This window comes from Eriocheir sinensis, chromosome 17, assembly GCF_024679095.1.
Source record: "Eriocheir sinensis breed Jianghai 21 chromosome 17, ASM2467909v1, whole genome shotgun sequence".
NCBI classification, from domain to species: domain Eukaryota; kingdom Metazoa; phylum Arthropoda; class Malacostraca; order Decapoda; family Varunidae; genus Eriocheir; species Eriocheir sinensis.
In genome coordinates, this window is record NC_066525.1 from 6629541 (window position 1) to 6656675 (window position 27135).

Consider the following 27135-nt stretch of genomic DNA (forward strand, 5'->3'; position numbering starts at 1 on the left):
TTCCGCCTATCTGTCTTTCTGTGTCCGATCTTTCTCTCTTCCCCTCTTTCTGCATTTGTCTGTTTTCTGCTTCCTTCCGCCTATCTGTCTTTCTGTGTCCGATCTTTCTCTCTTCCCCTCTTTCTGCATTTGTCTGTTTTCTGCTTCCTTCCGCCTATCTGTCTTTCTGTGTCCGATCTTTCTCTCTTCCCCTCTTTCTGCATTTGTCTGTTTTCTGCTTCCTTTCGCCAATCTGTCTTTCCGTGTCTGATCTTTCCCTTTGTCTGCGTGTTCGTCATTCCTTCTTCCCCGCCACATGCATCTTACTTATGTCCATGAGCTAGACATTCACACAACTCAACAAGAAACTCCCACACACGTATACATTATCCCTCCGCTCCCCTCCTTCCTTCCCCGCCTCCTTGCCTCCCTCTCCCTTCTCCCCTCTCTCCCTCCCCTACTCACAGCATGAACCTCACCCCACTCACACATACATAATCTTTCCTCCGCCTCCTTCTCCTCCTTCTCCCCCTATCCCTATCTCCTTCCGCTTTAACACAGGGCCACGCGTTCTGTTCTTTGTCCGTGTGTGTGTGCATGCGTGTGTGTCCGTGTGTGTGTGTGGAGGGGGGGGGGGGTGTCACCTGTCCACCAGTCTACGAAGTGTGTCATGCTTCCATAACTCCGGCGTGGCCCTGAGGTGGTCCGGGAAATCCTCATGTGTTCTCAGGAGTGCCGTTGACTGACACTTACGTAGCTCAGGTGTTGGTCTCAAGGGTCGTAGGAATCTGTTTAGTTTTACCTTTTTTCTATGTGGGTTTTTCTTTGTTTTGTTTTTTTGCGAATGTTTCAGTGTATACCTTAAAGAAAAGTAGCACAAGGGAAAAAGAATAGTTACAGAAAAAGCCTCTCTTCTTCATCCTCCTCATCTTCCTTCCACACTTTTCCTCACCCTCCTCATCTTCCTTCCACACACTTTTCCTCATTCCTCCCATTCCTCCCAATCCGCCTCCCTCTCCTCCCTTCCTTCGCTGACGATAAGAAAGGAATGCACTATGATGGCTTACTTTCTCACCCTGTCTCTTTTTTCACACGGGTTAAGTGAACGTTCTTTTAACACATAACTCACTTTACCAATGGAGGGGAATTACCGGATTACCTTTTCACCTGAACATCGTATTTCTTTTATTTCTCACACATCCAGTTGATTGAACATTCTTTTTTCAGAGCGGGTGAACTTTTCTTTTTATTCAGGTTGTTTGTTTTATAATATGGAGGGGAATTACCGGGTTACCTTTTCACGTGAACATCATAATTCTTTTATTTCTCACACATCCACTAAATTGAACATTATTTTAACCGAGCGGGTGATCTTTCCTCTTTATTCAGGCAGCTTGTTTTATAATATCGTTCACATACCCACAACTCGATGACTATAAGAGAGAACACTCATTCAAGAACTAGTGAAACGGAGATGAGCATTGAGGCCACGCGTAGTTGTAGCATATCCCTCAAACTTTACCTTTAATGTTGTTCAGTACCGTAGTTATCCAGGCATTTTGATTTATTATATTATCCAAACACACATAACTCGGTGACTTTATTTATAGCGAGCACTGTTATCTAAGGACCAATGATTCGGAGATAAGCACGGAGGCCACGCGTATCTATATCTTACACCCCCAACTATTCCTTTCATATTATCCAGACAACATATCAACCGAACCTCCAGCTTGTCATGCCCACTGAACACCATTACCCACACCCCTAATTACCCGCCACCGCCTTTCTCGATTCTTTGTGCTGAAGGTGACAGGGGAAGGCCCAACGGAAGGGGCGGAGGCGTGCTGAGGTAGGCGTGAGGCGTGGACGGGTTCTTTGTCACCTGGTTCCTGTGTCTTGATGAGTAAATGACCACCTCTGTTTCCCCTCCCTCGCGTCCACTTATTTGCCTACGTTACCTCCTCCTCCTCGTTCCTCCTTTCCCTCTCCTCTGTTTCTCTCCCTTCCTCATCCACGCTTTCACGTCCACTTACCTCCCGTGATCACTTAAGTACCCTTCCATCACTCCCATTTCTCATTCTCCCCCTCACTGCCCTCTAAACCTCCTTCCCATTCATCTCTTTTCTCCCTCCCTTCACCCCTTCTCCCTTCTCTCCCATGTCTCCCTCGTGTCTGCTCACCCCCTCTCTCCTCATTCAACCTTTCTTCATACCTTCTCCATCTTCCCCATCTCCCAAACGTCCACCTAGCCTCCCTCCTCCCTTCTCCCTTCCCCCCTTTTTCCTCGTTTCAACTCACACCCTTCTCCTTACTTCATCCTCCACTCCCTTCTCATTCCCACTTCCTGTCTCCCTTCTCTCTTACTCTCGTGTCCACTCCCTCCCCTCCCCTCCTCTTTATTCACCCTCCCTTCCTCCTCTCCCCTTTCCTCCCCCTTCCTCGTGTCCAGTCATTCCCTTTATTCAACACACCCACCTTCCTTCCTCCCCTCCTACTCCCTTCTATCTACCTGTCACCTCGGTACTTCCTTAATTAGCGTGATTAATACCTCTATCCACCTCACGTTTTACCATTTGTTCTCCCCCCCGTTGAGAGTCTTTGTTCCTGCGCGTGGAGATAATTGTTCCTTCGTGGGTTGTGTGAGGACCGTTTACGAGCGTTGTTAAGTGTGTGAAGTGGATGTAATGTGGTGGTCTTAGTGGTGGTGGAATTGGTGGAATGACTTGGTGTGGGACTGAGGATATTGTGGTACCGGAGGTAATAGAAGGTAATGTTAGCGTAAGAGAAATAAGTGATGTTGTTTTTGTTGTTAATCTGATGTTCTTATGTAGTAGTGGTGGTGGTGGTGGTATAGGTAAGTTAAGACTGTAAAGAGAGAGGATATGAAATGTATGGTATATATGGGAAAGAGGAATAGGAGGTGATACTGTTCTCGTTGTTTGTGGTAGTGGTTGTGGCGCGGTAAGTAAGAAAGATTAAGAAAGACAGAGTATATTATGGTATAAGTGTTTTTTTTACAGTAAAGGAGCCAACACAAGGGCAAAAATAAATGAATAAAGAAAAGTCCACTAATCGCTGCTCCTATAAAGTGGATATAAGTGGCCCAAAGAGAGGTAGACGAAGAGGAAGAGGTGATACTGCTTTTGTTGTTATTTGGGGTAGTGGTGATGGTAGTAGTGATATAGTTAAGCATAGTAGAGATGATACAGTAACCGGGTTATTATTTTTTTACAACAAAGGAGACAGCTCAAGGGCACACAAAAAAAGGAAACAATAATAAAAAAAAAAGCCCGCTACTCGCTGCTCCTCAAAAGAATCCAAAGAGGTGGCGAAAGGGGAATAGTAGGTGATAGTGTTATTATTTGCGGTATGGGTGACGGTGGTAACGGTACACTATCGTCTTCCAAATATATCGAGGCCGCTCTCGCGTAGGCTCCCGCGGTTCCTTTCCTCCCCTCTGCTCTGCCACACAGTCCCAACACGTATCTCTTCCTCTCATATGTAAGCTATAGGTAACATATGGGATGAAAAAATAGGTGTTGGGACTGTGTGGCAGAGCAGAGGGGAGAAATGGACCCACGGGAGCCAACGCCAAAACGGAAGAGAGGATATGGGATGAGTGGAATGTATGGGATAGGAGAAAAGGAATTTTTTTTTACAGCAAAGGAAGCTGCTCAAGGGCAAAGGATAAACAAAAACAAAGAAAGCAAATACAAAACAAAACAAAACAAAGGCAAAAGTGACATTCTTCTTGTAATTGGTGGTAATGGTGTTGTTGCCTGGTGATGTAGGTAATTAAGAATAGTGAAGAGAGAGGATATGACACGTATGATATGTAGGCGAGAAGAGAATAGGAGATGATATCGTTGTTGTTATTTGTGGCGTTGGTGGTGGTGGTGTCAAGTCAGGATAGTATTATGGAAGTCTGATCGTATATTGTGCAGTGGTTATGGTGGTTAACAGAGGTGAAAATGACGGTGGTGATTGATATACGAAGGAGATTATGGTTAATTTATTTTCTAGCGGTATTGAAGGTGATAATATTGTTGTTTTTATTATTGTTGTTGTTAGTGGTGGTGGTGATTGTGGTAATTGGTATACGAAGGAAGTTATGATATATTTCCTCATCCTGTTGTCCTTATGTTGGTGATGGTGTTGTTGCTGTTGCTGTTGTTATTGTTAGTAGTGGTGGTGGTGATGGTAGTGGTGGTGATGGTGGTGAAAGTAGAGGCCGGAAATCAGTTATGTAAAGGCACACAGTAAAGTTAAAGTCACCATTGCGCAAGTTGTGTGATGACCATGGTAACGATTTGGACTTGTTGGTGAGGTTCATTAAACATACCAGGTGGTGGAGACGAAAGAAGTGGGAGGGGTGACTAAACAAGGCTGTGAGATATAGATTAAGAATAACCGGTGGAGAATGAGAGTACAAAAATAACAACGGAGAAAGATGACGGTAAAGAAAATATGAAGAGAATAAGTAATAAAAAGAAAGAGCGAGATTTAAGAGTTAAGAAAATGGGAATGGAAAAAACAAGGCGATTAGAAATAAAGAAAATATGAAAAGTATAGATAAAAATAAACTTTGGAGAGTAAGAAAATAAAAAGAAGGAGAATAAAAGTGAAGAAAAATGCGGTGAGTGTAAAAATACCCAAAACAACATGAAAAGTAAAAGTAAACAAAAACGTGAGAAGTAAAAGTAGAGAAAGTATTGAGAGTAAAGTTAAAAAAAAAAAGTGGGAAGTGAAAGAGGAAGAAACATGAGATTAAAGAAGACTAAAAAAAAAAAAAAAAAAAACGAGAAAAAGATGTTTGTGGAGTAAAGGAGAGAGAGAGAGAGAGAGAGAGACTAACGGACCAAAACGTGTGAGGGGAAGGTTACAGAAATTATGGTGAAGAAGGTCAAAGGAGATTAATCGACAAACTATAAGAGGAATAAAGAATAAAAATAGGGGAAGGGTGAGGAAGGAGGAGGAGGAGGACCTGAGGGTGAAATAGGGAAAGGGGAGGAGGGGATTGGGGAGCTAAAAAAAATGATAGGGGTGAAGAGAATGGGGGAGGTGAAGGGAAAGAGTGAGTGATGACGGTGAAACAAAAATCTGAGTTGTGGAAGGTTGAACAGAGAGAGAGGGAGAGGGAGAGGGAGAGGGAGAGAGACGGAAAAGGGACGAAGGTGAAGGTTGAGAGAGGGAAGGGAAAGAGAAGTATGATGATGGTAGGGCGTAAAGGAAGCAACGGAGTGAGGAATGCGTATAAGATTGTAAAAAGCGTCCATGGTGGTGGTGGTGGTTGTGGTGTGGTGGTGGTGATGGTGATGATGGTGGTGGTGGTGATAGGTATACGAAGGAGACTATGCTTGATTTAATTTTAGCGGTGTTGAAGGTAATTGTGTTGTTTTTATTGTTGTTTTTGTTTTTGTTGTTGTCGTTAATGGTGATGGTGGTGATTCTGGTAATTGATATATTTCCTCATCCTGTTGTCCTTATGTCCTTAGGATGTAATATAATGGGTGGAGTCAAATAAAGAAACAGGAACTAAGTAAACGTCTCATTATTCTTTTTTTTCTACCTAACGTCAATCAAAACGCAACAGAACACAACATAACTTAAGGCAGTGGCGCCGAAAATAAGATTAAGTATAGTTTATTTAACCTTTCGTTAGGCGCCACATGACCCTGCAGCTTCGGCGCCAAGACCAGACGCCCCAATAATCAATCAATCAGTAGTTCGACATTAAAAAAAAAAAAAACAGAATTAGACTCATTAACATTAGAAAATAGAAAGATAAGGTTATGCTGTTGAATATTCTGCATCCGCTTCGCTCCCTGTTATTCTTCATATTATTTTGTAGTTGTTTTGTTTTGTTTTTGGTTACCGTGGAAGTAAATAAAAACAACAATGACAAAGAGAAAGGAAAGCAATTAGATACAACCCAATGAATAACACACACACACACACACACACACACACACACACACACACACACACACACACACACACATATTTCAACAACACTACACAAACAAATTAACACACCCATCACACACAACCCTCCCTACTTCATCCTTCTTTTCCCCTTTTCCTCCCCATCTCCCCACATACTTCCCTCTCTCTTCCCACCCCTCATTCCTCCACTTTTCCCTATCCTACAGTCTCTTCTCTCCTCCTTACTTGCCTCCACCTCCCTCCGCCTTCATTCCTCCATTCCTCCTTCTTTCCCACCTGATATTTTTTTCCTCCCCACCCCATTTCCACATTCCTTCACATTCTCCCCAAACCTCTTCCTTCACTCTCCCCTCTTCCCTCCTGAACTTGTAACCTCTCCCCAAGTTCTCCCCCTCCTTAGTGTGACCTTCTTCCTCCTCCCCATGGTCCTTCTTCGCCTCCTCCTCCTCCTCCTCCTCCTCCTCCTCCTCCTCCTCCTCCTCCTCCTGAGCCTATTGCCCTTGCCACACCCTCTTCCTTCGCCACAAGGACGTGAGATGATGATTACGATGATCGATTCAGCCGCATATTGATTTTTTTTCTTCTTTTTTTTTCTTCCTGTTTTTCCGACACCTGTAAACCTACGCATGTATATTATTAACTTAGGTGTTTATGTAGGTAATATATACTCGGTTACTATCGTTATGTGTGTGTGTGTGTGTGTGTGTGTGTGTGTGTGTGTGTGTGTGTGTGTGTGTGTGTGTGTGTGTTTATTTACGTAGAAAAAACAATAAATATAGGTGTGTGTGTGTGTGTGTGTGTGTGTGTGTGTGTGTGTGTGTGTGTGTGTATATACGTATAAAAAAAAATAAATATAGGTGTGTGTGTGTGTGTGTGTGTGTGTGTGTGTGTGTGTGTGTGTGTGTGTGTGTGTGTTTCCAATCGTTAACTGTTCTTTTTTTAACGTTCAATTTCTTTAGGTTATTATTTTACGTTGTTTAAATTCAACGATCTTTTTTCAATTTTTTTAATTAACTCGTGACAGGTAATGGTAGGGAGTGGCGACGTTTTCGTGTGTGTGTGTGTGTGTGTGTGTGTGTGTGTGTGTGTGTGTGTGTGTGTGTGTGTCCTTGGAGTTCCAACGTGCACGAACCATGTCATCCTTCTCATTGTTGTGGCAGGACGCTTGTGTTTTTCTTTCTCCTTAATTGCTTCGCTCACAAATCAATTTTTATCTCGCCTGAGGGTTGAAAGAACGTTATTTGGTGAAGGTGGTGGTGGTGGTGGTGGTTGGGGTGGTGGTGGTGGTGGTGCAGGTGATTGGGTGCTGGTGGTGAATGTGCTGCTGGTGATTGGGTGGTGATGGTGAAGGTGGTTGAGAAGGTACTGGTAATAGTGTTTTTTTTTTTCTTTAATCTTTCTCATTTCTTTCTTTTATTTATTTATTTTTCCCTCTTTGTTTCCTACCTTCCTTCTGTCTTCCTTTCTTTATTCTGTCTTTCCTACTCTTACTTTTTATTACCTCGGTTTATTCTTCTTTTCATTGTCTTTTTTCTTTCTTTATGTCTTTCTTTTCTTTATTTATCTTCCCTTCTTTGTTTTCTACCTTCTTCTGTCTTATCTTTCTTTATTCTGTCTTTCCTGTTATTCCTCTTTATTACCTCTCTTTATTCCTTTTGTTATATTTTTTTTCTTTCTTTATATCTTTCTTTTCTTTATTTATCTTCCCTTCTTTGTTTTCTACCTTCCTTCTGTCTTATCTTTCTTTATTCTGTCTTTCCTGTTATTCCTCTTTATTACCTCTCTTTATTCCTTTTGTTATATTTCTTTTCTTTCTTCTGTCTTTCTTTTTCTTTATCTTTCCCTCTTTGTTTGATTCCTTCCTTCTGTCTTACGTTCTTTATTCTGTCTTTCCTACTCTCCCTCTTTCTTCATATTTTTCTTTTCTTTATTTGTCTTTCCCTCTTTGTTTCCTTCCTTCCTTCTGTCTTACCTTTCTTTATTCTTTATTTCTTACTCTCCTTCTTTATTACCTCTTCTTTATCCTTCTTTTCGTTGTTGCTTTTTTCTTTATATCTTTCTTTAATTTTACTTCTCGGGAATTAAACTACGTGACGATGACATATATAGATCTTTTATTTCCTTAACGTTCCCTTTTTCTCTTCTTTGTATTGATGGGGAATATGTCTCGCGGTAATAATGGTGTTGTTATTATATAGTTTTGTCAATGTTATCCGTCCTCTCGTATGGTTAGTAAGTGCATTCAAAACCACCACTACCATCACCATAACTTTTTTTTTCTTTTTTTTTTTTTTACGTCTTGGCCTATTGCGCCGGTAGGCTTCTTCCCGGTGGATCCTGATGGTCGGTCCAAGGCTTCTTCCCGGTGGATCCTGATGGTCGGTCCAAGGCTTCTTCCCGGTGGATCCTGATGGTCGGTCCAAGGCTTCTTCCCGGTGGGTCTTGATATTCGGCCCAGCCCGTTCTGGCGCAGGCGAGTGTTTATAGTGGCGCCATCTTGCACTGGCTCATGCTGCCCTCCCGGAGTTCATCTTTAATCCTAGAATCTAGAGTCCGGGTTGATAGGTGGTCTTCTGGACAGCATGTGGGTAGTTTTAAGCCACTCGGCGGCGGCTGAAAAATCCCAGCTTGGTGGCACCGGTCGGGGATTGAACTCGCGTCCTCCTGAACGCGGGGCCGTCTTGCTATCTGTTCAGCCACCGCCTACCCTAAATCCGCTACCACTATGATCACACCGCTGCCACCACCACATTACTAACATGAACTTTACCTGCAAACGTCATTCCTCCCCCTCCCCATTCCTCTTTACTTTTCACCTCCTCCTCCTCTCCTCCTCCTCCTCCTCCTCCTCTTCCTCCTCCTACTATTTGAACACGTTTCTCACCCTTCACCAGCCATATATTACACTGTCAACACCACACCCATCATTATCCTGCCGATGTATGTATCCTTACACACACACACACACACACACACACACACACACCTGAAGTTCACCTGAGTTACCTTCCTTCACCTGTAATCACGCTTCACTCCTTTCCCCCCCCCCCCCCATGCCACTCTCACCCCCCTGCGCCCTTCAGACACACCTCACCGGGGGGGGGGGGGGGGTGACGTGATGCTTCCTTGCCCCCGACACCTCACTTTGTATTATGTCTTTTTTGTTTGTTTTGTTTCTTTTTTTCCCTGTCACGCATTTTATGATCTTTCCACTCATTGTTCTTCTCTAGTTTAAAAAGAATAGCCGACTTTTTTTCTCATTCTGTCCATTCTCCGTCCCCCGTCTTCCTTGTAACTTTCCTCACTGATTTTTTTGCTAATGGAATATCTTTTTTATATTTCTATTTCACTGTCTTCATTTTTTTTTTAAACTCTGATGAGGAAAGATATTTACACCAGTCTTATTTTTTTTTCTCTCTGTGTCTGTCATTGAGTTACTTTCCTCAGAGATGTCTTGTTTGCTAACGAAATCGCTTTTTTCTTCTTTTCAATAGTTCTCCATTTTTTTTTATAGTATGGATAAGGTTATATACTTACACTCCACTTTTATTTTTCTCTCTTTCTGTCATTCATTTACTTTACTCACCACCGTCTAGTTTGCTAACGAAATCACTTTTTTTTCTTCTTTTCAATATACCTCCATTTTTCACAGCATGGCTAAGGAAATATATTAACACTCATCTTTTATTCTTTCCTCTCTCTTTCCGTCATTCATTTACTTTACTGACCATCGACATGTTTGCTAACGAAATCGCTTTTTTTTTCTTTTCTTTTCAATATATCTCCATTTTTTTTACAGTATGGATAAGGTTATATACTTACACTCCACTTTTATTTTTCTCTCTTTCTGTCATTCATTTACTTTACTCACCACCGTCTTGTTTGCTAACGAAATCACTTTTTTTTTTCTTTTCAATATACCTCCATTTTTCACAGCATGGATAAGGAAATATATTAACACTCATCTTTTATTTTTTTTCTCTCTCTTTCCGTCATTCATTTACTTTACTGACCATCGACATGTTTGCCAACGAAATCGCCTTTTTTTTCAGTAAGTTTTCATTTTTATAACTTAAAGGAAAGATATTTACACTCCATCTTTATTTTCTTTCTCAGTCAGTCATTTTCTTTTCTCAACGACGTCTTGTTTCTTCATTAAATCACCTTTTTAATTTATTTTTTCAATTGGTTTTCATTTATATAATTTAGATAAAGGAAGGTTATTCACACATTTTTTTTATCATTTCTCTGTCATTCATTTCACCGTTAGAGTAATTTAATGCTTCTTAATTTCTTTTATCTGTAGGTCTCCATTTTCTGTAATTTAGATAAAGAAAATATTTTTTTATACTACACTAATATTTTTTTTTCTCTGTCATTCATTTCACCGTTAGAGTAATTCAATGCCTCCTATTTTCTTTTATCAGTAGGTCTCCATTTTCTGTAATTTAGATTAAGGAAAGATATTTGTACGGCCCTAATATTTTTTTTCTCTTTCTGTCATTTAGTTCACCGTTAGAGTAATTCAACGCCTTTTATTTTATTTTATCAGTAGGTCTCCATTTTCTGTAATTTAGTTAAAGGAAATTTTTTTACACTGCACCAATATTCTTTTTCTCTATGTCATTCCGTTCGCCGTTACAGCATCAGCCAATCGTGGGTCGGCCTGGCTTCGTAAACTCGTCTTTAGGCGCGGGGGGAAAAAATTTAACGGAAGCCGCTGCACGATTGCGGTGAAGGCAGGTGAAGGGTGGCACCTGACCCTCACCTGGTGGCGGGGGGGAGGGGAAGATAGGTTGCAACACTGTGAGGTGACGAACGTGGCGCTCCTGTGCCACGGGCGAGAGAGAGAGAGAGAGAGAGAGAGACAGACAGACAGACAGACAGACAGACAGACACAGACATAAAGACAGACAAACAGACAGACAGACACAGACATAAAGACAGACAGACAGACAGAGGAAAACTAAACAGACAGGGAAAAGTAAACAGACAGACAGACTAACAGACAGACAGGAAAACTAGAGTGAAACAGAGCAAAGATAAACAGACAGAGGAAAACTAGACATACATATATACAGACAGACAGACAGAAAAAAAAATTACAGGTACTGATGAGAAAAAGAGAGAGAAAGGAATGGAATAAGAGCTCAGATGATGAATGGAAGGGAAGGGAAAAAAAGTGGTAAGAGAAGACAAGAAGGATGCTGTTAAAAGTGGATGAAGGAAGAAAGAAGAAAAGAAATACATGAGGAAGAGACAAGTTAGGCGAGGAAGGAAAGAATACATAGGAAGATCGTGGAGAGGTGTGTGTTAGGGGGGGAGAGGGAGAGTGAGACTAGGATGCTACACCTAACTACACATAATGATCCTCAAAACTAAGACACGCTTCCTTTCTCCTTTCCTCATTTCTCAGGTGTTGATCTCATTATCCGACCTCACCTTTCCCGCCCCCGCCTCAACCACATCCCCCTCCGCCCCCCCCCCCTCAACTTACACACCTCCACCTGCTCTCCTCTCACCCGCCACACCGCCACCTCACTAATGAACCAGTCTGACCCCAATCACTCAACATCTCTCCTCCTCCTCCTCCATCACAACGTCACCTGGCCGCCTCCCTTCACACCTGTATGATAATTAACGTCTTCCATGTTAGTGAAGTTACGTGAAGTTAGTGTTGTTACGTGTGTTTGTTTACTTCATTATTGTTTATGTCTTGGTTTTGTTTTTGTTTTGTTTTGTATTTTATTTGTTTTTTTTATTTATTGTTTTGTGTGTTTAGTGTCTCCTAAGTCTTCTTTTGTGATATGATGACCTTTTTTCGTTTTTTTGTTGTTGTTCTCTCTCTCTCTCTCTCTCTCTCTCTCTCTCTCTCTCTCTCTCTCTCTCTCTCTCTCTCTCTCTCTCTCTCTCTCTCTCTCTCTCATCTATTTTAAAAAAGGAAACATACAACATAATAGTCATCCCGGAATGAAGTTTGAATGTTCGTCTTGATTTAACTGACGAGAAAAAAATGTTAATGGTGCTTCATGTTATTAACACACACACACACACACACACACACACACACACACACACACACACGTATCGATGATTTTCTGCACACAGCACTTGAGGAAAGACAAGGCAAAGCTGTTTCATGTTGTTGCTGTTGTTATTGTTGTTGTTGTTGTTGGTCCTAGTGTTTGCTGCAGTTATACATGTCTAATACGTGGAATCCGACTTAGCAACAGCAACTAAAGTCATCATAAATACATCAGTCACCCATCTTTTGGAAACTAAGCAAAAGAGAGAGAAAAGAGAGAAGAGAAGAAAGTGAGAAAGAGAAAAGGAGAAGAGAGAAAAAAAGAAAAAAATCATAATAAACCCAGAAAGAAAAACACCTCACGAAACCGTCCTTTTTACACAAGTTAACAAAGAGGAAAACAGTTAATAAGACCGTTTACGCAGGAGACGGGGGGCGAGGAGGTGGCGGGGGGGGGGGGGGGAGCGGAAAAGAGTCGTGTCAGTGACAAAGAAAACACACAAAAATGGCTTCGAATGAGAGGTGTTGAGAGCGAGAACGGGTTATTACCACAAGGTCGTCGGCATAAAACTCTGTCGACGTTTCGGAGGCTGCGGGTGGTGGAGTGAAAGGAAGGGTGGGGCGGGAGAACGGACGGACGGCAGGAGAGAAGAGTAGGAGGAGGGTGATGTTGGGGAAAGAAGAGGGAGATGGCAAAGAAAGGAGAGGGAGGAAAGGGGATTAGAAAGAAAGGAAAAGGGGCTGGAAAAAAACAGAAGAGTGAAAATGAGAAATGAGATTGAAAAGAGAAGGAAGGCGTTGAGGAAATGAAAGAAGGAGGGACTAGGTAGATACACGGAGGTGGGATTGGAAAGAGGAAGGTGGTATGGAAAAGTGGGAGGAAATAAAGAAAACGGTGATGGGATTGAGAAAGATGGAAGGGGGTTGAGAAAAAGAGGGATGGAATGGAAAAGAGGAGGTGGTATGGAAAAGAAGTGGGAGGAAATAAAGAAAACGGTGATGGGATTGAAAAAGATGGAAGGGTGTTGAGATAAAGAGGGATGGAATAGAAAAGAGGAGGTGGTATGGAAAAGAGGTGGAAATAAGTAATGAGAAGGGGGATTGGGATTGAAAAAAAGATGGAAAGGGGTTGAGAAAAAAAAGGATGGAATGGGGAAAGAGGAGGAAAAGACAAAAAAAAAAAATGTGAGAATAGATATAAACTAGTTGAGTAGAAGGGAAAGTGTCCCAATATAAGAGTTGTACAGGAGTTAGAGAAAAAAAATTACGTGGAAAGTGGTGATTTGGAAAGAGGACTAAGAAAGGAAAACATTGGTGGAACAAGAATAAAGGTGGAGCAAGGGAACAACAGATGTGCAGTGGGGAGAGAGAGAGAGAGAGAGAGAGAGAGAGAGAGAGAGAGAGGGAGAGGGAGGGAGGTAGAGAGGTGGAGGTGGGTGATGGAGAAGGAGTGCGGAGACGGAGAGGGGGAGGGGGTATCGGAGAGAGGAGTGGTAGGTGGAGCAAAAAGGAGGTGGAGTCAGTCAGCAGGAGAGGGAGAGAGGCTTCCTTGTCCATCCTTGTTACTCTCCAGCGCTGGGTCTGCCGTTCCCCCCAGCGAGTAGATTCTGCCCGGAGGTGGAGGCGATCGTGTGTGCTGCCCTTAATTCGTTACCCTGGCGTGGCTCCCCTAACAATGGCCACCCTAAGTCAACACCCCATCGTATGACACCCCAGCATGACTCCCCCCCACCCCCTTCCTTGCTGGTTACCGACTATGGCACTCCAGAATGACCCCCTCCTTGCTGGTTACCGACTATGACACCCCAGCATGACTCCCTCCTTGCTGGTTACCGACTATGACACCCCAGCATGACTCCCTCCTTGCTGGTTACCGACTATGACACCCCAGCATGACTCCCTCCTTGCTGGTTACCGACTATGACACCCCAGCATGACTCCCTCCTTGCTGGTTACCGACTATGACACCCCAGCATGACCCCCTCCTTGCTGGTTACCGACTATGACACCCCAGCATGACTCCCTCCTTGCTGGTTACCGACTATGACACCCCAGAATGACACCCTCCTTGCTGGTTACCGACTATGACACCCCAGCATGACTCCCTCCTTGCTGGTTACCGACTATGACACCCCAGCATGACTCCCTCCTTGCTGGTTACCGACTATGACACCCCAGAATGACCCCCTTCTTGCTGGTTACCGACTATGACACCCCAGCATGACTCCCTCCTTGCTGGTTACCGACTATGACACCCCAGCATGACTCCCTCCTTGCTGGTTACCGACTATGACACCCCAGCATGACTCCCTCCTTGCTGGTTACCAACTATGACACCCCAGCATGACTCCACATTGCTGGGTTACCTGATTCGATACCCAAATTCGTCATACATTTCTTCGAAGTCACTCGGCGGGTATTCCTGTTTCTCCTCGGCCATTACTCAGCACACCCGTAGCCAGCCACAGACTCCCGATTAAGGAATAGATACAACCATTCCGCCACTCCCCGCCATCTCCTCCACCATGCCAACGGATGACTTCCCCATAGCCCAAGACCCTGGTTGAAGGCGCTGTCGGGGCGGGAAGCAACAGACCAAAGCCTTAGACGGTACAACAGACTGATAATTCCTCACAACTCTTGCCGTTTTCTCCCTCAAGCCAACGAGTGATTCCTCAGTCTAAGGCAGTCTGAATTTTCATTGTTCACTTTCTCTACATATCTTAAAACCATTACATGTATTAGTGATTTGTTCTGAAGGTATTATAGTCTATTCCACCTACGATGACAACGATTCAGGCGAAAGTCCCACCCGATAGGCGATGAAAGTGCCGGAGAAAAAGAAAGAGGAGGAGGAGGAGGGGAAGGAGGAAAGAGGGGGAGAACCACAGAGTTATATAGCTTGTCAATTTACCTGTTCTCCCATTCAAGGAAGAAGAAGAAGAAGAAGAAGAAGCGGAAAAGTTATAGGAGGAAGTGGACAACGAGGAGGAGGAGGAGGAGGAGGAGGAGGAGGAGGATAACTTGCAACGTTGCCAGACTGTCGTACTCAGCCACTTATATTTCCCGACTTCCTACCCCAAAACTGTCTTCTGGGCTGTAATAACGAAACTCATTTATAGTTACCGTTAAAAGAGTTAGATCCTGATGTTTCTTGGCAATAGTTAGGCGTCAGAAACCGGTAAATACACATATGCACTGAGTACGATAATGGGAGAGGCAGCAAAGGGAAGAGAGAAGAAGTGGGACAATGATATTATAGCGACATTTCTCTCCTTTCACCCTTCCCATGACCATCGTTACCAGATTGTACTAGAGGCATATTTTCTTCGTCTGCATGAGGCCCAAAAGTGTCGCACCTACACTGATAACGAGACACATTTACAATTAGTGTTCAAATGGTTAGTTATCGATGTTTTTTTTCTGCAGTTGTTACGTGTCAGCAACGGGATGATACGATGTTCTGAGTATGCTTATCTGGTAACCCTGCTCATGACCCACATATTGGCTCTCTCGTCCTGTTTGTCCGATAAGGTGGTGGTGGCAAGAAGGCCCTTTACTCTTTGCTTGCTTGCTCCTGTCTTTCTTTCCTTCTTTCTTTCTTACACGCATTATTTTAGGTACTTCTTTCTTTTTTTCTTTCTTTTTTTCTTTCTTTCACGGATTATTTTACTTACTCCTTTCTTTCTTTTTTTTTCTTTCTTTCTTTGTTCCTTTCTTTCTTTCTTTCACTCCTTATTTTACTTACTCCTTTTTTTCTTCCTTCCTTTCTTTCTTTCTTTCCTTCTGTCATTCTTTATTTTACTTACTCCTTTTTTCTTCCTTCCTTCCTTTCTTTCTTTCCTTCTTTCTTTCTTCCACTCCTTAATTAACTTACTCCTTTTTTTCTTCCTTCCTTTCTTTCTTTCTTTCCTTCTTTCATTCTTTCACGCATTATTTTACTTACTCCTTTTTTTTTCTTTTCTTTTTCTTTCTGTCTTTGTTCCTTTCTTTCTTCCTTTCTTTCACTCCTTATTTTACTTACTCCTATTTTTCTTTTTTCTTTCTTTCTTTGTTCCTTTTTTTCTTTCTTTCACTCCTTATTTTTCTTACTTCTTTTTTTTCTTTTTTCTTTTTCTTTCTTTGTTCCTTTTTTCCTTTCTTTTTTTCACTCCATATTTACTTACTCCTTTTTTCTTCCTTTCTCTCTTTCTTTCTTTCTTCCTTCCTTACCTTACTGACTTCCTTTCATCTTTCTCCTTTTTTTCTTTCTCTCCTTCGTTCTTTCTTTCTTTCTTTCTTCCTTCCTTCCTTCCTTCCTTCCTTCCTGTTTCTCATTTTTTCTTTCTCTCCTTTCTTTCCTTCTTTTTTCTCTCTTACCTTGTTTTATTCTTTCTCTCTCTTGCACCTTGTTAGAAGTGTTGGATTTTCACAAAGCTTCGTCGACACACCGCAAACTCAGGACGCAAAACGTGATGTAGTAAAATCAACAAAAACAACTAACCGCGCCTTAAAAATACCGGTTAGCAAAGACAAACCAGCCAAACTCCTGTTGATAGAGACTGATAATACGTGTAAAAAAATCATTTGGTATTCTTAAGGCTCACCCAGGCGTAGTTCCCGTCCCTCATTACCTTGGTGTGGTTCATGATTTGCTCTGATCTTAACACAGCAACAGACCTTCCCCCCGCACTAACGATCCATTTTCTTTTTTTATATACGAGTTTGTTTCCCTCTTCTTTAACCGGGTAGGAGGAGCAAAAGAGGAAGAGGAGGAGGAGGAAACATGGAAACATGGAAACATGGAAACGCAGGCAACAGAAAGCCTATTGGCTCATTACGAGGTTGCCCGCTTTGGTGATTTAATCTGCTCGACAGCCTGGGGCCTGGGGAGCAGATGAAAGCACCTCGACATTGAGGAGCAGATGAAAGCGCCTCGATATTGAGGAGCAGATGAAAGCAACTCAATATTCAGTTTACTCCCGACGCAGCGAAGTGACGGTCGATTCTATATTTGAAGGAGTTGATAGTATTCGCATTTACTACTTCTGAAGGAAGATTGTTCCAGTGACGGATGACTCGGTTTGAAAAGAAACTCCTTCCGATGTCTGTGTTACATCGACTAGACTGAATGGGTAAACCGTTATTTCTAGTTCTTAGGTTGGTTTGCAATTCAAAGGAATTGGAGTAATCGACGTTATTGAATTTTTTTAGATACTTGAAGACTTGAATCATATCTCCTCGTAGGCGTCTTTTCTCTAATGTAAAGAGATTGAGTCGCTTGAGTCGTTCCTCGTACGGTTGAGCCCTTAAGGTTGGTATCATTTTCGTGGCGCGTCGCTGAATCCTTTCCAGTAAATCAATGTCCTTTCTGTAATTAGGAGACTAGAACTGTACTGCATACTCGAGGTGCGGTCTTACCATGGAATTATACAAGGATAGCATCACGTCTGGCGTTTTACACTCGAAGTTCCTCGCTATGAACCCGAGCATAATGTTGGCTTTGTTGTATGCTTTTTTACAGTGATTCGCGTGTTTCAGGTCACTGCTGATAGTGACTCCAAGATCCTTTTCCTCCTGCATCGCTTGCAGAGGTCTCCATTCATGATGTATGTGGTTACTATTTCTGGACCCAATGTGCATGACTTTGCATTTGTCAACATTAAAGGACATTTGCCATTTTTCCGACCATTCGATAATGTGATTGAGGTCTTTCTGAATGATTTCGCAGTCGGTCTTTGTGAGGGCCTTTCCCCCCACCTTAGTGTCATCAGCAAATTTCGATATTGTGGATTTCAGTCCTGATTCGAGGTCGTTGATATATATGATGAAGAGAATGGGTCCCAGCACTGACCCTTGAGGCACTCCACTAGTGACTGGAAGCCAATCGGAAGGCTGTCCGTTGAGTAGTACTCGTTGTTTTCTGTCGGTGAGCCAATCTCTTATCCACGCGATCAGATTGGCTCCGATGCCCGCCGAGTGCAGTTTCTTAAGGAGTCGCTCGTGCGGTACCTTGTCGAAGGCTTTCTGATAGTCCAGGTATATAACATCACTGGGGATGTGGGCATCCCAGTTCTTATATATACCTTGGAAGAAGTCTAATAAATTCGTTAGGCAGGAGCGCTTGTTTCTGAAGCCATGCTGGGTGTCGGAGATTACATTATTGTCTTCTAGAAACTTAACAAGTTTGTCTCTAATAATCTTTTCGAGTATTTTTCCTGCCACTGATGTCAAACTTATGGGCCTGTAGTTTAATGCAACGCTTTTGTCTCCTTTTTGAAAATTGGTGTTACGTTCGCCATCTTCCAGTCTTCCGGGACCTTTTCAATTGAACAGACTGGTTGAATATGTTAGTGAGTGGCTGAAGTATTTGTTGTTTAAGCTCTTTAATAACCGCGGGGACAAACCGTCAGGTCCTGTTGACTTGTTCGTGTCGAGTTTATCCAAATACTCTTTCACTTCTTGGTCGCATATTGAGTCAATTTTCAGGGGCGTGATTCCCTTCGGCGGGTCAGGGTTCTCGGGCATGGTTTCGATGCTCTCGACTGTGAATACGGATGCGAAGTTACTGTTGAGGATTCTGGCCATCTGTTTACTGTCCTGAGTTGCAGCTCCAGTCTCGTCTGTCAGGGGACCAATATTGGATTTTACTTTCTTTTTCGATCTGATGTATGTGAAGAATTTTTTTGAGTTTGTCTTGATGTCACGCGCTATTTGTTTTTCGTAGTTGCGTTTACTACTCCGAATAAGGGTGCGACAAGCTCTGAGGCTGTTGTGGTACTGAGTACGGGCTTCGGCCGTGTCATTCTCTTTCATTAGGTTATAATTCCTTTTTTTTAAGTTTACCGCCCTTTTTATTTCTCTGGTCATCCACGGTGGATCTACGGCACCATTTACTCGCCTGGGTTTCGTCGGCACTGTAGCCTTTTCTACTCCCAAAAGCTTATCTTTGAAGTTGTTCCACACGTTGTCGATTGTATTGTCGGTTAGGTGAAGTTGGTCCCAGGTCGCAGAGGGAAGCAGCTCACGGGCTAGGTTGAAATTTGCTTTTTTGTAGTCTGGTATCACTGACGGATTGTCTACGAGTTTGTGACTTATGTTGACATTGAAACGGATTAAGTGGTGAGGAGGAGGAGGAGGAGGAGGAGGAGGAGAAGGCAGTTTTGGGACATGAAAAATATATCTCGTATTATGTGTGAAATTAAATTCGTGTGTATGTGTGTGTGTGTGTGTGTAAAGGATAGATATATAAATGGCTGTTAAAAAGAGAAAAAGAGAATTTAAAAGAGAGTAATAGAAAGATAGACAGAGAAAGAAAGAAAGAAGGGAGGATGAAAGAAGAAAAAAGCGACTGACAGCCTTCGCCTCCTTATCCTCTAAGAGAAATATATGATCCTCCAACCCGTCTTCTTTTTCCCCCAAGCAGAACAAGTCCATTCAGGCCGCCGCTAATTATATGGAGGAGGAAGGGAGGTGGAGGAGGTGGAGGCGGAGGCGGAGGAGAAGGAGGAGGAGGAGGGAGGGGAAGTGCAATGATCTCCCACGATGAATAATGAATGGCCCCAAACGCCGGTGGGCCACGGAGGGTGAGGTGACCCTACTTGCTGTGAGGGTCAGGAAATTAGTCTGACCAGAAAGTGAAAAAAAACCCTCGAACCAGAAAGTGAAAAAAAAACCTCGAACCAGAAAGTGAAAAAAAAACCTCGAACCAGAAAGTGAAAAAAAACCCTCGAACCAGAAAGTGAAAAAAACAACTTGACGAAACCATTAGTAAAAAAAACAAACAGAGACTGGACGCTGTTTTATTATGCTGGTTAACTTTCCTGTGTCTGTCTGTGAGTGTCTGTGTGTTTGTTAGTCTGTCTGTCCGTCTTTTTCTCACGTAGTCCATGAGTCCATCTTTCCTTCTGTTTGTCTGTTTGTCTGTCGGTTAGTTTTCATGGATTTCTGTGTGTCTGTCTGTGTGTGTGTATGTCTGTCTTTGTCTCTCTCTCTCTCTCTCTCTCTCTCTCTCTCTCTCTCTCTCTCTCTCTCTCTCTCTCTCTCTCTCTCTCTCTCTCTCTCTCTCTCTCTCTCTCTCTCTCTCTCTCTCTCTCATCATCTATTTATTTATCTATCTATCTATCCATCTCCTCATCTCATTCATCCCCCCATTACCCTCGCCCCCACCACCACCCCACCACCCCTTACCTGTCCGTCATGCTCAGGTGCTGACATCTTACCTATAATCACCACCTTCCCTGACACACGATATTGGTTCTCACGGTATTTCATTTATTTATCTCTCAAACTTTTTTTTTCTTCTTGTTCTTCATTTTCCCTTCCTTCGCTTTGTAGATGGGTGTGTACTATGCCAGAATATATATTACTGTTATTGCTGTTATTCTCGTTGTTATTATTGGTGGTAGTAGCAATTAGTAGTAGTATTAGCAGTGGTTTTATTATTATTAGTAGTAGTAGTAGTAAAATTAGTTATAGTAGTAGTAGTAGTAGTAGTAGTAGTAGTAGTAGCAGCAACAGCAGTACCAGTAGAAGGAGAAGAAGAAGAAGAAGAAGAAGAAGAAGAAGAAGAAGAAGAAGAAGAAGAAGAAACAGCAGTAATGGCTTCTTAATTTTTTTCTCTCTCCCTTTTCAGGCTGTCTGTGTTAATGCCTTGCGCGTCTGTCTGTCGGTCTGTCGGTCTGTTCGGGATGCCTCAGGTAAGTTGACTAGCTTTTGTTTTTCCTTTTATTGTTGTTTTCTGTTATCATTTTCCCCTTTTCCTTCCTTGCTAAAATATTCCTACTCTTCCTCCCTTCTTTCCGTCCCTCCCTCCTTCCCTCTTTCCATCAACTCTACTGTCCTTCCTTTCCTCCTTCCCTTCCTTCTTATTACAAACAATATTAGTAGTGGTAGCTTTTGTTTCTCCTTTTGTTGTTGTTTTTTGTTTTCTTTTTCCCCTTTTCCTTCCTTCCTTCTTTCCTGCTCTTTCTCCCATCTCTCCGTCCCTCCCTCCTTCCCTTATTCCATCAACTCAACTGTTTTTCCTCCTTTCCTTCCTTCCTATTATAAGCAATATTATTTGTAGTATTTTTGTTGTCATTAATGTGTCATTGTTGCGTTACTCTTTTCTTGTTCCTGTCATTTAATTTTATAAGAGACGTTGCAGAATTGTTGAAAGAAATATAAAGGATAAAAGAGTGAAAACAAAAGAGTAAATAATAAACAAAGAGGAGAATGAGAGGAAGAAGAAGAGGACAAGGACACTGTGAAGGCGATGAGTAATAAGTAAAACAAAAAAAAACAAAAATAAAAGGCGGGGCTTGAACGAACGAAGGAGTTTTTATTTATTTTTTTTTTTTTTTTTATGAGGGTGAATTGCAAAGATGAAAAGCTGAGGAAGGAAGAGGAAATTTAAATGCTGGAGGAAACTTGGTACGAGGAGGAGGAGGAGGAGGAAGAGGAGGAGGAGGAGGAGAATCAGAAGAAAGAAAATGAGGAGAAGAAACAAGGTGAAGGAGGAGGAGGAGGAGGACGTGGGGCTAAAGAAGGAGGAGGAGGAGGAGGAGCAGAAAGCGGAGATAAAGAAGATGAAGGAGGGCGAAGTGGAGGTGAAAATAAAGGAGGAAGAGGAGAAGGAGAAGAAGAAGGACTAGGAAGAGAAGGAGGAGGAGGAGGACGAAGAGGAGGTGGGGATAAAGAAGGAAGAAGAGGAGGAGAAGAAGGGGAAGAAGCAGAAGAAAAAGGACTAGGAGGAGGAGAAGCAGAAGGAAGGAGAAGGAGGAGGTGAGGATAAAGAAGGAAGAGAGGAGAAGGTAAAGGAGAAGGGGGAGAAGCAGAAGAAAAAGGACTAGGAGGAGGAGGAGGAGGAGGAGGAGGAGGAGGAGGAGGAGGAGGAGGAGGAGGAGGAGGAGGAGGAGGAGGAGGAGGAGATAGGAATAAAGAAACAGGAGGAAGAGGAGGAGGAGGAGGAGGAGGAGGGGGAGGGGGGACTAAAAAAACAAGGTAAACGAAGGAGGAAGCAAAAATTATCCCACAGTGTTGTTATTTGTACTAATATTCTTTGTATCCTTGAAGACTCCGCGTGAGTGACTTCATTATCAGCGTCTTGTTGTTCTTGTCGTTGCTGAGCTCCGTTAGATTCTTTTTCGAGGTGATTTTTCAGTATACACAATTTCCTTTTCTATTGTTGTTCTGGGTGTGGTTCATCGTCATCTTATTTCCTTTCTTTTCATCCTCCTTCCACTTCTTTTCTTTCTTGTTTCCTCGTCTTTCCTTCTTCCCTCCGGTTTGCAGAGATGAATGACGGGGTGGACGGGGGGGGGGACGGGGGGGGGAGGTAGAGGGAGTTTTAGTGGTGGAGGGGAGTGGTAAGGAGGAGGAGAAAGAGGAGAAAATGGAAGGGAGAGAAGAGAGAAAAGGAGAGAAGGGAAGGGAAGAGAAGAGAAGAGAAGAGAAGAGAAGAGAAAAAACTAAAAATAAAAGGAAAAAGAGAAGTGGGAAAAAGATGACAAAGAAAAAAAAAGAGAGGAGGAGGAGAGAGAACTAGAACGAGGACGACGAGAAGAAATAGGGAGAACAAGAACAAGAGGAACAAGAACAAAAATAAGATGATAAAAAAAAGAAAAATAATAATCATGTCTTCCTTGGAACTCATCACATCTGGAGCGCCAAACAACCTCCTTCATATTTCCTGTTGTCTCGGAGTGTCGTGAGGTGCTTCGCCCGACCTGACAGACACGCACTCAATGGATATACTTACACTAATTCAATTCGTCTTTCTTTCCTGGTTGTTCTTATTACGTGTTGACCTCTATGTATCGTTCCTTCTGTTCTGTTGCTCTGTTCTGTTCTCTTCTCTCATCTCTCTTCTCTTCTCTTGTTTTGTCTTTCCTCGTCTCCTCGTTTTGTCCTCGCTGCTCTTCTTATGTGTTCACCTCTATGTTTTGTTTCTACTGTTCTCTTCTCTTTTCTCTTTCAATCTCTTCTCTTTCCTTCTCTTCTCTCGTCTCGTCTTGTTTATTTTCTCCGGTCTGTTCTTATTACGTGCCGACCTCCATGCTTCGTTCCTTCGTCACACAACTTATTATGAAGGGCTAAATATGGTCTGTAGTGAATTATATCGTTAGTTGATGTGGGTGGTTGTGGTGGTGGTGGTGGGGGAGGTGGGGGGGAAGGAAGGGTGAATAAGGGAGCGAGTATGTATGTAAAGTTTCTCTATTGTGTTTACGTGTATAATTTTTTCCCCGTCGTAATCGTAGGGTTGAAAGTCTTCCTCTCGCAGGTGCATCAGAGGAACTAACCTGCCGGTGAAGGGAAACGAGAATATTGTCCAGGTAATGAATCAGCGCCTGCTCACGACCACCGCCACTTTCCTCCCCAACAACGCTATTATTTCTATGCCAACGAAGACATACCAAGGACAAAAAAAGTGTCAAGTTGATATATCCGCCTCACGCTGCACCTTCAGAGACAGACAAAGGAGAATCCCGGATAAAAGAATAATCGATATAGATCCAAAGACCTCGACACTCCCTCCTTGAAGGATTATTAGTGGGATGAAGGATACAGTACACCTCGACACTCCCTCCTTGAAGGATTATTAGTGGGATGAAGGATAAAATACACCTCGACACTCCCTGCTTGAAGGATTATTAGTGGGATGAAGGATAAAATACACCTCGACACTCCCTGCTTGAAGGATTATTAGTGGGATGAAGGATAAAATACACCTCGACACTCCCTGCTTGAAGGATTATCAGTGAAATGAAGGATAAAATACACCTCGATACTCCCTCCTTGAAAGATTATTAGTGGGATGAAGGATACAGTACACCTCACACTCCCTGCTTGAAGGATTATTAGTGGAATGAAGGATACAATACACCTCGACACTCCCTGCTTGAAGGATTATTAGTGAAATGAAGGATACAATACACCTCGACACTCCCTGCTTGAAGAATTATAAGTGAAATGAAGGATACAATACACATCGACATTCCCTGCTTGAAGAATTATTAGTGGAATGAATTATGAAATACAGATGAAGCAAGGCTGTTCCAGAGTTTATACCAGTAACGGGGATGATTGGCAAGGGAAGGACTGTACTCTCTTGACAAACACAGTGTCGCTGCGAAAGATTGAGTGATATTTAAAGTACACAAGCCCATATTTTCCAACATTTCCAGTCTCACATACTCACCTATGATCAGGCTTTCGCAGAGTTTGTTGTGGAAGGAGGAGCAGAAAGCGGAGATAAAGAAGAAGAAGGAGTAGGACGGTAGGACGAGGTGGAGGTGAGGATAAAGAAGGAGAATGAGAAGCATAAGAAAAAGGACTAGAAGGAGGAGGAGGAGGAGCAGAAAGAAGAGGAGGACGTGGAGGAGGTGGGGATTAAGATGGAGGCGGAGTTGAGGATAAAGAAGAAGAAGGAGGAGAAGCAGAAGAAAAAGGACTAGAAGGAGGAGGAGGAGGAGCAGAAAGAAGGAGAGAGGTGGAGATAAAGAAGGAGGCGGAGTTGAGGATAAAGAAGAAGAATGAGGAGAAACAGAAGAAAAAGGACGAGGAGGAGGAGGAGCAGAAAGAAGGATAGTTTTATATACGTACAGTTTTATGAGTCTATTGAAGCTGATAATGTTTCTACACCATGAACGTTAAAAACTCTCCTGAAAAAACGACTAATCTCCTTTGTGACCTTTCTAAATATATACCGTGAAAGCCAAAACCGTCTCAGCACACGAACCGTAGACAGATAACGTAAACTCCAATGAAAACAGGTCGCTTATTTTTTTTATCATAACATAACATAAAGAAAAACGGACTAAAATTAATGTGAAAAATGGACTCAAACTAAGGTGAAAATCCATATAGCACAACTGCATTAACCTCTTTTTTTCCTCCCAGTGGCTTCGTTAGGGCGCAGAATGAGACGTCACTTTACCGAGGCAATGAAACGCGAGACATTTATTCGCAGCCAATTTGACCACCAGCATGGGAGTGACTCGGCGTCTTAGTGGGAGCTTGGTCTTCTTGTTGACTCAGGGCTAAGGGCAGGGCACCTAGTATGGGGTAAGAGGCCTTTATCTATGTGGTTTATATACTCTCTCTCTCTCTCTCTCTCTCTCTCTCTCTCTCTCTCTCTCTCTCTCTCTCTCTCTCTCTCTCTCTCTCTCTCTCTCTCTCTCTCTCTCTCTCTCTCTCTCTCTCTCTCTCTCGCTCTCGGTCTCGACAAACCTCTTAGAATGGACCTTTTGGGGTTCTTTTGTGCCCTCCAAACACTCTCCGTCTTGAAATGGACATCGATTGCTTAAATTAAATGTCCCAGGAGAGAGAGAGAGAGAGAGAGAGAGAGAGAGAGAGAGAGAGAGAGAGCACTATACCAAGCTAACGGTCTCGACACACTCCCTCACTCGCCGTTAAGGTTAAATAAGACGGTCGTGCATAACCTCAGACAATAACGTGACGCCTCAGCCAACACCTCGAACGACAAGACAAAACGTGTGTTGCATAAACGCTGACAACACTAACACAAAGATATAGGTCGGTATTGTCAGACGCCTCAACCCCTCACATCAACTATTTCCAAGAGCCAAACAGGAGATTAGTTGGGTTCTAGTGAGCGTTTTCTTAGAGAAGGTAAACTGTGGTAACCCGGATGTCACACCGGCCCTGTGTCTCGGGGTAAAGGGTTATTTCCCACTACAGACTTAATGGCCTATGTGACGAAGATGAGCACTGAGGCCACGCGTAGCTTTAGCGTATGCGCACAACTTTACCTCTACTTTAGTGTCAAGCAGAAAGTCTCCATTTACACTGCGGTCATCCTCCCACGCTTTCTTGCAATTACTATTTTCATTTGTTTTATTTGCATTTATCTTCCCATACTCTTTCTCTATTTTCCCGATTATGATCTATTGTCTGTTAATCTGTATAGTGATTATCAGATTCGCGGTTGAGAAAGTCGTCGTTTTCTCCCTCAGCTGTCGTTTACACACCACCTGCCAGCGCCTCTCTCCGCCCACTCTTTTATATTATTCAATTTATATTTCTTTTTTATTATAACTTTTTTTCTGCATTTCATTCATCTCTTTGCCTTACTTGCATTTTTAACTGGATTACTTTACGTGCCGGAAGATTCGACATCTATTTATATAATGCACCTAGTGAAAGTGGTCCAGATAAAGAATGTGTTTTTTTTTTTACTTTTTTTTTTGTTGTTGTTGTTGCCTTCACATTCATCTTCGTTCGTTTCATAATCTCGCCTCACACTTCCACGTCCGGCCTTCCCTTTAGTGCTCGGCGGAACTTGTGGTTTCAATCCCTAGTCTCGTCAAAATTGTGTTTCTTTGTATCACAGCTCATGGCGGCGCCTCGGAACCAGTAAGCCGCAAAGTGTGTCGGGTGTTACATATGTTGATTCATAAAACGCGTGTGGGAAAACAATTTAGCGAGATGTTTTTTTCTTTCTCGTTTTGTTTCTACATTTTTCTCTTACTTTTGCTTACTTTTCGAGAGATTACTGACTGAGGTATTTAGGATGACTCTAACTGCCGTTGCTGAGTCGGATTTCACGTATAAGACAAGTATAAATAAAGCGAACACTAAGAAGACCACCAACAACAATAATGATAGCAACAAAAAAACAGCTTCACCTTGTCTTTCCTCAAGTGTTGTGTGCAAGAAAATTTCCATGACGTGTTTGTGTGTGTGTGTGTGTGTGTGTGTGTGTGTGTGTGTGTGTGTGTGTGTGTGTGTGTGTGTGTCGGTAGATAATTTCTTAATCAGGTAATTACTACTTTCCCATCTGTGAGTGTGTGAACCTTTCTCTGTGGCGGGTAAAAAAATACATCGAAGCGAAGGAATCACCGTTGTCAGCTCGACGTCGATATTGTACGAGGCAATGACGGGTTAGGTGTCACGAGGCAAAGGCCGCGTGTTGGGTGTGATGAAGCATTCTTGAGGTGCTGGTGGTGCCGCAAGCCCCCTGTTATTTATGGGTTGGTTGCACCAGTTATCCGGGCGTCTCTGTCCACACCCTCAGCAGAGTGTTGAGTATCGGCAGCACTTTTTTTTACGGCAACGGAGGCAGCTCTAGGGCAAAAAAACAAAGACTCTTAACAAAAATTCCCGCTAAATGTTGCTCTGATAAGGGAAGAAAAGAACGAGAGGTCAGTTTTGGGGGGGACAATGTGAAAAAGATAGATTGCTAGATTTTTTTTACAGTA